Source organism: Anoplopoma fimbria, chromosome 8 (assembly GCF_027596085.1).
Source record: "Anoplopoma fimbria isolate UVic2021 breed Golden Eagle Sablefish chromosome 8, Afim_UVic_2022, whole genome shotgun sequence".
Classification (NCBI taxonomy): domain Eukaryota; kingdom Metazoa; phylum Chordata; class Actinopteri; order Perciformes; family Anoplopomatidae; genus Anoplopoma; species Anoplopoma fimbria.
The window spans coordinates 7,639,200-7,649,635 of NC_072456.1; positions in this window are offsets into that span (position 1 = coordinate 7,639,200).

Consider the following 10,436-nt stretch of genomic DNA (forward strand, 5'->3'; position numbering starts at 1 on the left):
AGCTACTGTATCTGTTGATCAAATAATCGTTTAATTAGCAAAAAGCACTAATGCAAGGATTTGCAGCTTTTAAAAAATGAAAAATAATTGTTACATGGAACCCTAAAGGATTTTAGGTTAGGAAAAGATTGTGGCAGTGGTAAAAAGCAAACAGTGCTGACAGTAGGAGACGGGATGCAAACCACGATAGTCCACCTTAACCACATCCTTAAGACGATTTGCGGTGCTGTAACAACACGCTTCTTCCACTTTTGGTTCTGAGAGACAATAGTCATCATTCACTCAGCCGAATTGCTCGCTTGTAAGGAGAATGTAACCCGTAATCCCGATTGTAAAATGAGGCCTGCATTACTGTGTTTTCCCTCCTATCAGCTTGGCCTGTAGAAAAGGTAAAATAAGTCAAACTTGATATATCGAATATATCTTGAAATGAAGACGCCTGACATATGTATCCCCCGGATGACTGTCAATGTGCAGTTGTTTTAATTAATTGTATTATCTTCAGCTCTCTGTGTCCATCTTATCTACAGGCAGCCTGTCAGGCTAATTTCCCACTAGGACATCATTTCAGTTATATCTAATCTAATTAGCCAAATTTGCTTTTTCTCCTGCACTCAGCTGTGCATCAGGAGGAACTGACAGCACAGGAGGAAACTTTAAAGCTGACCTCTTGTGTCGCAGCCGACCTGCCCTCCTCTTCTTTAACAGGTGCCATTAACACAGCAGGGCAGCAAATCAAACATCTCTCCCAGCATCTATCTTGTCATGACAGGCTGAGCCTCCCAGTCTGGCCCTCAGTCTCAGGGGAAAACAGAAGCCCCATTAACACAACTGACTTGTCTCCTCCTCCCATGCTTCTACCTTTTACTCCTCTACCTAAAGTAACCTTTCCAGAAACTATACCTCTGTTTTTGGCCATTGGGCTTGATTAATTGTCAGAAGCAGTGTTTAAGCTACACGGCACCAAATCTGTCAAAGCCTACTAATGAAACTTGAATGAAACTTTTACTAATGAGGCCCTGCTATAGAATTTAGACCATGCAATGAATGATCCCACATAATCTCCTCTGAATCCAATACTGATTGCATTCTTGTCAATAGGGTGCGGTGAGTCCACCTGCCCTGACTGTTCAATAGAAGAGCAATTACAGCAGCAGACCTCAGTCGCAGCCTCTTGCCTTCAAATCATCTTAAGGGCACCTCAGAGCGTCAGCCAGAGAGGCTGCAGGGTTTGACAGGCAGATCTCGTCCACAAAATAATTTTCTTTCTTTAGTACTATGTATGGTGTTAAAGAAGGTCGGAGGTCGGCATATTGCGATGTAAAACTTTCCAAACTGTCCCCGAAAAGTTTAACGTTCCCATCGTTGCTTTGTAGTAATATTTACCAGGACTATCACTGTTAATCAGCAGTTAATCACACAAAGTGGCAAAAAAGCATTGGCAGTGAGAATTACATGTAGCTTAGAAATAAAACAAGCAGCATACAGATAGTGGGGGATTGACATATGGAAAATGAATAACCAGAAAAATAGTTAACAAACAGGTCTGATGATGTACTGCTTCGCGATGACCCACACATAATAGTAGCATTTGTTTTGGTTACCTTAACAAGCTCAAGAAAACATTGGAAAATCTCAGTTCAAATAACCTCTTAGCTGGTCCACTCAATGTTCCCATCATCATTACAGCAGTCTAATGTTTCGGTTAATTATTTTTGCTGCTGCCTCGCAAGCAATTCACCTCACATCCTTCCGTGACCTTGCAGACCTCATTAGATACCTGAGCCGCACTTCCTCTGTTTAGAAAAGAAATGATTCAATAATGATGTTATTCCCCACAAACTCTAAAAGAGCAGCCACAGTGACACAAACATGGACACTGGCATTAGTGTGTCCTCTAGACGACGAGTTAGTCATACAGGATAGTTAATACAGGAGAGTGAACAGCAATCATAGAGGTGATTATTTTGTGCAAAAGTTAAAATTTGCCCATACAAGAGAGTTTCTACCAGGTCTGCAAGAAATACTGGAGGCAAACATTCTTAACAAGCAATGTTTACCAACTCACCGAAAAATGAAATTTTTGCCTGATTGATGATTGTGCTAGATTAAAAGAGAATGGATCACCATAGTAACTGCAATTTATCTCAAGGGGGACATGAATTTGTTTACCAACCTTCGTGGCAATTCATCAAATAGTTGACGAGACATTTCACATAAAACCTCAAACTTTACGGTGGCATAAGACAGCCAGATACATTGTCAAGGAGCCATGAATGTCCGTAGAAAATGTTGTGCCAATCCATCTAGGAGACGTTGAGATACATTTTATGTGAAAACCTTCATCTGGTGGTCGCAATGGATAAAAAGTCAGAGGATCAAGTGATTCGCCCTCTGGTCATCATGTTTATATGTACAAAAATGAATGGTTGTCCAGCCAAGAGTTTCTGAGTTTAAGTTTTCCTGACATGCAATATACTCTGTCTACACATTCCATTTCCATTGCAGCCTAAATCATAAAAGTGTTGGCACAACAGCATCAACGGTACTGCCAGCTCTTTTGACGGCCTTTTCAGACAAACTTTGTTTGTTTCAAATGATTTCAAAACAAATGCATATTGGTAGCAACCCATCATAAAATATGCTGAGATACTGTGCCAGCTTCTCCACTTACTGCGGCTTCATCAGACCACAATGCATTGCAGCCACGGCACACGTCATGTACTAATTAAAGGGAACACATGTCAGTTTTTCTCAGCTGGAGAGCTTGCTTTCTTTAACTTGTTGCTCCCTGTCAACATGCATGTAAAACCCAAAACACAAAGAATGAGTTCCCTCCACATGTTGGAACTTGTTCACACACATTCTTTGATATTACTGACCAAACTAGAAGCAGTAAATTACAAAATCTTATCTGAAAATAATGAAATATGTTAAACATCATAACTGAGCTACAAGTCTTTGTCAGACATTTACAAACACAAAACTAACTTGATCTAAAACTTTATTCTCAGCCAGGAAAATAGGGCCGAGAAAAAGGACACAAAAATATAGGATGGCATAAAAACAGCAAACTATATACTGCAGGGTGCAACCAGACATGTTTGGGCGCCTTCAGTCTCTCCTCACTATCAAAGTCATCAGATCAATAATTAATTCAGCCATTTGCCAAATCGCTGTCTGTCTGACCCCAAGGCTCCCTAGAGTGAGAGCGTCTGAGACACAGAAGCACATGTAGCCTGCAGGAAAAGAATGTGTCTGTCGTACAGGACATCGTGTCACTCTCTGCCTTCCTCTTTTCTGATTCTCTTTGTGTCTGTCTGTGTGGTTTTGGTTTAATCCTTGTCGTGATTTGTTTGTGAAAAAGAGAAATCATGCTGCCAACACCGGGTTTTCCAGAGGGTGAATTCAGGATTTTAGGATTAGAATTTAGATTTAATTGAGCAAGGATTAGGTTTACAAAAACAGTTCAGGTTAGTGTTATGTGTAGGATAAGTTACAGTACATGGCCAAAAGTATGTGATATGTGATAAATGATGTCATTTCAAAACCAGCAACAGAAAGAGGTTTTGAACCTTCTGGCCACAGGTGTGAATGGGAGGAGTGAATGGTTGTCTGTCTCGATAAGTCAGCCCTGTGATTGTCTGGCAACCTGTCCAGGGTGTCAGCTGGGATTGACCCTGTAAAGGATTAGCGGTTACAGATAATGGATAGATGGATGGGTTTCAAAACTATGGGCATTTATCTACTGCCTCCTCTCTCTTTCCATGATTTTGGAACGTTGCTGCCGGGGATTTGCTCCCATTCAGCCACAAGAGGTTGGCCACTGATGATCATGATAAGGTCTGGCTCACAGTCAGCTTTGTACTACATCCCAAAGGTGTTGGATGGGGGATGAGGTCTTTCTGCAGCTGACATTGTGTAGGGGGGTTTTGTCATTTTGAAACAAAAAGACAACAAACAAGCTTGAACCATGAAAAAAAAAGAAGCGAGACAGTTAATCAAAGGCATGAAAGGCCTCATAAGTGAGACAAACTTTTTGTTTTCTGTCTGTTTAACACTATCTGTCAATCTGAGTTTGTTCTTAACGAGACAGAGTAAACACAGGGAGCTTCAACGTGTCTTATCGTGTCTTAATATGACAATTCAAACACTAAGCAAGTTGAAATATTACTGAATAAGAGCTAAAAGTGATCAAAGGCATCTCTTGTCTTTCCCCTTCAGTTCTTGCTTGCGTCAGTTGTCCTCTTTAAGGCAGATGCTGACATTAACCTCCTTTTTAAATTAAACGCGTGTATGTTGTCAACTGTCTTTTGTCAGCTCATATATGAAGAAATACAAAAAGTTAGCTGTGTAAAAAGACAAGAAATGGGACCAGACAGATGGGCTTACAGAGAGACGTGGCTGAGACAGGCCCTCAGCTGTGCCGCAATTCAAGACCACTTTGCTCTTTTAGACCTTCACATCTGGAGCTCCACATGTTCCAGATTACGTACAATGCCAAGTCGTCGCTCAGCACGGCCTCTAGCTCTGCACCATGGGAACATCAAAGCAGAAATATAGTCAGAACGCCAGGGCAGTTTTCTCAAGTCCCCCCTGCCTCTAAACGTGCTTGCATGTTTGATTGAACGGTGAGGCAAATGCAAAAAAAGCCTCCAAGAAAAGGTCTAATCTAACTCTGCAGTGACAGTCAGAGGGTTAGAGATGTGAGTGGACGGTCGCCAGTTCAAATTCCAATTACCTGATGGGAATATGCGGTCAGGGGATTTGTGACTGTAATGCTGTAGAGAGCAGCAACCAGTAAACAGTAGCAGACTGTGCTTACACTGGAGAGACACAAAGTGCACATGGGCTGCAATTAAGGATTAGTTTCATTTTCCATTCATTTGTCAATTAAACTATTAATCATAAGAGTCAGAAATGTTGAAAAATGCCTTAAGCAAATTCTTAATCCATTAAGGTTATGGCCTAAAAGCCTTGTTTTGTCCAAAACTAAAATATATTCAATTTACAATGATATATCACAGAGAAAACACAGCAAGTTTTGGCCATTTTTGCTTAATAAATAACATAAACCATTATTAAATAATCCAAATTGTACTTAATTTTTCAACTGATGGTTTCAGCCATAAAAGACACTGAAAGCTAAGAACTTAGGTCAGGGATGGCCTGGATTCTAAAGCACACATTTATACTAAAATAAATGTTATAAGATTGTTATATTCTCAGTGTTTGATGATCAGAGTCAAACAGGAGTTTGACTCTGATCATTTATGCCGAGGTGAGAGGATTAACAGCTTGGCTTTTAAAGTCCTTTATTCCCTCTGCTCTTCTGCTGCAGACATGGTCATTACGTTCAGCAGCGTGATGGTCTGTTTGTGAGTGTTTGTTATTACGTGACCCCACTAGCTCCTCACGTCTCTGTCAGCACTACTTCACATTAACAAAACAACCTCAGGCACCTCCTCGCGAGCACAGGGCACACTTAGTTAATACACTGTAGCTGTTTGTGGATGTGTGGTGCATGTTGTGTCAAACTCAATTTTGGGGGGGTAATCTCAGTTGTATAATGTAATCGTAAAGATTACCATACGTACATGTTTGGTCTGTCTCTCATTGTTTTGTATTGTAATTTATTTTAACACTATTCATTATTTTGTGTGTGTGTGTGTGAAGCATTTTGTAACTGTGTTTAAAAAAAAAAAAGTTATATAAATAAGGTTAACTTACTACTTACTTACTTCAGCCATTTGTATCTGATATTACATGATAAGTATGAGGATTCAGCTAGTGAGATGAAACCCATTTGTCAACTGTCAGATATTCTGTCATACGGGTTATACTGTTGTAGCGATCCCTTTAAAAATCTCTGCATGTATTTTAGGCCATTGTGGGAATCAATTAGCAGGCCTGCTGTAATGCAATATTTGATTTTTGAAAGTATGGTTATTGCATGCATTAACAATTTATCTGTCGATTTTCCAGAAAATTTATTATTTTATGGGACTGTCAAGTTTTACCTTGTATGCGTTGAAGCTTTTTCGCCTTTGGTCTTCAGCAGAGAAACACAATATCGGTTGGATTGAGGTCATGTGACTGTATCAATCAGTAAAGAACAAATCTGTTTGGACTCTTAAAAACTTCTTGGTTTCCTTGTTTGTGTGTTTAGGATCATTGACCTGCTGAGGTTAACCTCATCGTAAAGTTCCCATCCAATTTGCTGGAGTACAGAACCAAAAAAAACTTTTCGTCCTTAAAGACTGAACTGAGCAGGTCATAACCAAGAATGTGTAGGTATGTCAGACAATGGCTAGGTGTAGGCCCGGATAGTGTGTCCCTGCAGGTGACAGACTGAGCTTGTAAAGAAGTGTATTGATTTGTGCTGCTCCCAAGCTGTCCCGGTGGTTAACCCCAGTTTCAACAACATATGCCTGTGACGGGGAAATCGATACAAGTCGCCATAGCCTGCTCTGCTTGGATGGACTGGTTGGCAACGTGGCTCTCAGAAGGCAACGTCAAGCCCCATCAGACAATTAATTAATGCTGAGAGGAGCCGCAGTGTGTGACAGAGACAAACTGAGACACAGATAAAGACTGAGACGGGACTGGAATGGCAATTCAGCAGTTTAAAGGATAGCGAGTGAAATCGAATTGGTTAAACGACCTTTTGGAGAGAGAATATGTTGTGATGTTTGTACTGTGAGTGACGTAGCGATTCCACATTAGTCCCTCCGCTAATCTTACTTTACAAGATGCATCATTTTTGTTCCAGGATGTTGAGTTTAATAAGATCAAAACTAACAATGAAAGTTTGTGACAAAATTTGGGCAATTTAGGGGATTTACATCAGATATGATTTGAAAGTTTTTCTATCAAGTAGAAATAGATTTTTTTCTTTTCTTGCAGTATTATCAGAAAACTACAGGAACATTTTCCGGAAGCTACAAAGAAGATCTTGATTGCTGTTACCCTGAGACCAGAGCGTCTGCTTGGGTGCTAAAAGCCAATTATGGTGACTCTGAAGTAGTGGTAGATGAACACAACTCACTTCATTCTCACATATGCACACCAGCAACCACAAATACACACACACTTGCCACAATTCAACTGTATCCCATGAATTCACTAGAGGCTGAATCAATAACTAGTTAAAGATGTAGGAATGAGTTCAAACTTTCAGACTATACAGAACCTTCCACACAAATATCTCACAAAGAAACCAATCTCCCCTCTGCCTTTTCGTGTGTTCTCACTATAAACCCCTGAACATGGGGCCTTCACACGGCGGTTACAGACCTCCAGCATCTCCCCTTGTAGTTATTTTTGGAACCACACAGCATGAATCACTAATATATAAATCAGCAACAAGAGACCGTTTACTGTAGGTCTGGCATTTTGGAGAGGTCTGAAGAAGAGCTGGGTTCTAGAGATGACAGGAGAATAAGGTCAAACACATGTGAGAGAAATATAGATGATATGAAAGGGAGTATTAACATCAAAGGCTGGAGTAGAAAAAAAGTGTAAAGAGCAGGCTGGGAAAAGGAAGAGAGAGAAGGTTAAGAGTAAAGAAATGCTACTTATAATGGAATAATGGAAATAACACAAGGTTAGGATGCAGAAACAGAAAACAGAGATAGTACTCTTTGTTTTACTTCTATACTTATGATACTTATGTCCTGACAGGAACTGAAATATTAGGACAATAATGTCAAGTCTTTACATTTTTAAAGGACCAATTCACGGTTAAGACTAAACGCAGTTGCACCACTGGTTTGAACCAATGTTTGATGCAAAATTTGAGCAAATTTCAAATAAGAACAGTGTGCAATAAATAAAAAATGTGCAACAAGAAGAAGAAATTTTTTTTAAACTTTGATGTGTTCGACTTTGTTTTGTTTTCACACAACTTGTGAACAATGGAGTAGAGATGTTGAGTTTCCCCAATTGGCAGCACATTTAAAGCAGGACTTTAACGTTATTTGTGCGGTGTGCTATAAGAAGTATAAACACCAAGATTTCAATTTCTTGTTCACTGAAAATGATCTATTCTAAAAGGCTGACAAGTGACGAGTAAGTCATTCATTGTAATTATGAAAAGTACTTTGTGGTATTATCCCTTACATATTAACTGCGTGATCCTGCGTGAATATCGTACATTATTGGTGACATGCCGTGGAAATATTTTTAGGTTAAGGCTTAAGCATTTAGGTATTTAAAGACGCATCAAACACCTTATTGACATCTGTGTCAAATTTGAAAAAAATAAAATTGTACTGTGTGTGTACTTTGTGTTCGGTACTGTGTGGGCACCAACTTCCCAAAAACTCAGGAGCTTTGTCAGACACCACTCTCTACGTTTTAAATAGTCACATTTGCGGGCTGAGGACACAAGGAGGACTTAAGTAATTACAAATTAAAAAAAACGTACTGATAGCACCTTCACATAATGACTTTCATAATGCACGTTCTCCAGACACGCCCTTGTCTCCAGACTTCCAGGCAACCTCTCTTTGCATAAGTCAAAAATGTGATTGGGCCTGATATAAAAGTAATTTCTGACCTGATAATGTAATATCTTCTTTGATTAAATGCGATTATTGAATCGAGAGATGGGGGTCACCTTTTTAAATCGTTGTAATATCAGTGTGAAGATGTGTTAAACTGGTGATCTGTTGCAACAGTCTGAATATATTTTAGGTCAATTTCAAGGGCTGTTTCATTAGATTCTAAATGATCATATTATCTGACTTGTTTTTACACCAGGTGCTGAAATGTGATTTAAATGGCATTTTTAAAATTCTGTTGCTGGTTGGAGATAAAATATCTGTTTCTTAATTATATTTCAGCAGTGAGCTCATTTCTTATTCTTTTGCCCTGATGTTGTGCTGTCTAATACACCCGTCCCTTCAAATGGAGAAGGTGCAGCGCCATATTTTATGTGTTAATGTCATAGTTATAATTGTCATGTTATAAAAAAATAGAATAGAAAACAAAACGAGAGAAGGAAAAAGGTAGATGATGAGACAAGGGAAGATGATGTGTAGCAGAGGATGTCAAACATAGAGAACAACCTTCTCACTGACACACATATCTGATCTACGTGCTTTCCTGTCATCTGGGTCAAACAGAAAAGCTTCAGACTTCAGAGGAACCGACAAACTCTGACGGATAGCAACAGAAGGAGAGAAAGCTTAGAGTGCAGTGGTTGTCAATAAGTGTTCAGGGAATTTTTGAGCGTGTTTGAGAAGATTTCTGGCAAATGTTTCAATTTTACCCTAGAGGACTATAAGGCACTGACCATGAACCATGACATCCACTGTTTTCGTCGGCTGGGGACCTTTCATGGTTGTCTATTACCATCTGTCTCTCCCCTCATATCCTGTAATTTCTGTTATAAAGACCATATCAAGAGTGGACATATACATCATTTAAGCTTATAATTCTTTTGAGGCATTTCCACCCTTTTTGAAGGTGGCTGCTCGTTAACTCATGGAGTATCAGCCTGCTATTGGTGTTAGTGTTAAACTTCAGTTCCTGTTCCCATTATCCTCCGGTACCTTTTTTGGGAAATCTATTTATGGACTCTGGGAGTATGTTTTCTTTCATATCCAAATTTCCCGGGACTAAATGTCAAATGGCCTTTATTTTGTGTAGTTTTGATAGAACCACTGACTCCAACACACTTGACAGAGACTGATGATTAACGTAAGTTGAAACTAATTTCCAAACAAACTTTCAGAAAAAGAACAGCTCTGTTATCCTTTAATGCAAACATGTTCAGAAAGCGAATGACGAACTGGGAGTTAGTTTACTGGGCGCTCTCTCAATTGGTTTGATCCTATCAGGCTAAAGCTTTTTGCAAAAGATAGTGAGCCCGTTGAGAACTGGTCTGATTCCCCTTCAGATCTCTGCAGCATCTACCTTTGCCAAATGCTGGACTGTTCTAAGCCTGTGGTGAGTCGACAACTATAACTGGGGCTACAGTACGCAGAAAGAAAACTCTGTGGCTTTCCTGGTGAAACAAAATGAACACTTTAATACTGCATTGTGCTTGGAGTCCATACACAGAGCTGGGTTTAAACAAATGAGACCACTCTTGGCTGTCATCCGTGAGCTGCTGTTCTGGCACGAGGGAAGATTTTTTGTTTACGGGATGAATAAAAGAAACAAACAGCATTCCTCGAGGTCCAACTAATCCTGGCTTTACATAAATTAAAAAGCTGGGGGAAATGTGTGGACAAGTGAAGAGAGCGCAAACATGCTCTGACTACCAAGTCAACAAACTGTGAGCAGACAAAAAGAGGGCAGCCTGCAGAAGTCAAGGACGGGACAGTTCGACACTTCATGGGATGACGTAGAAAACAAAGTTTGTAACACACAGTACAGATACAGATTTTTGTCCAAAAATAGTCTTTGAGTAATTATTATTACTGATA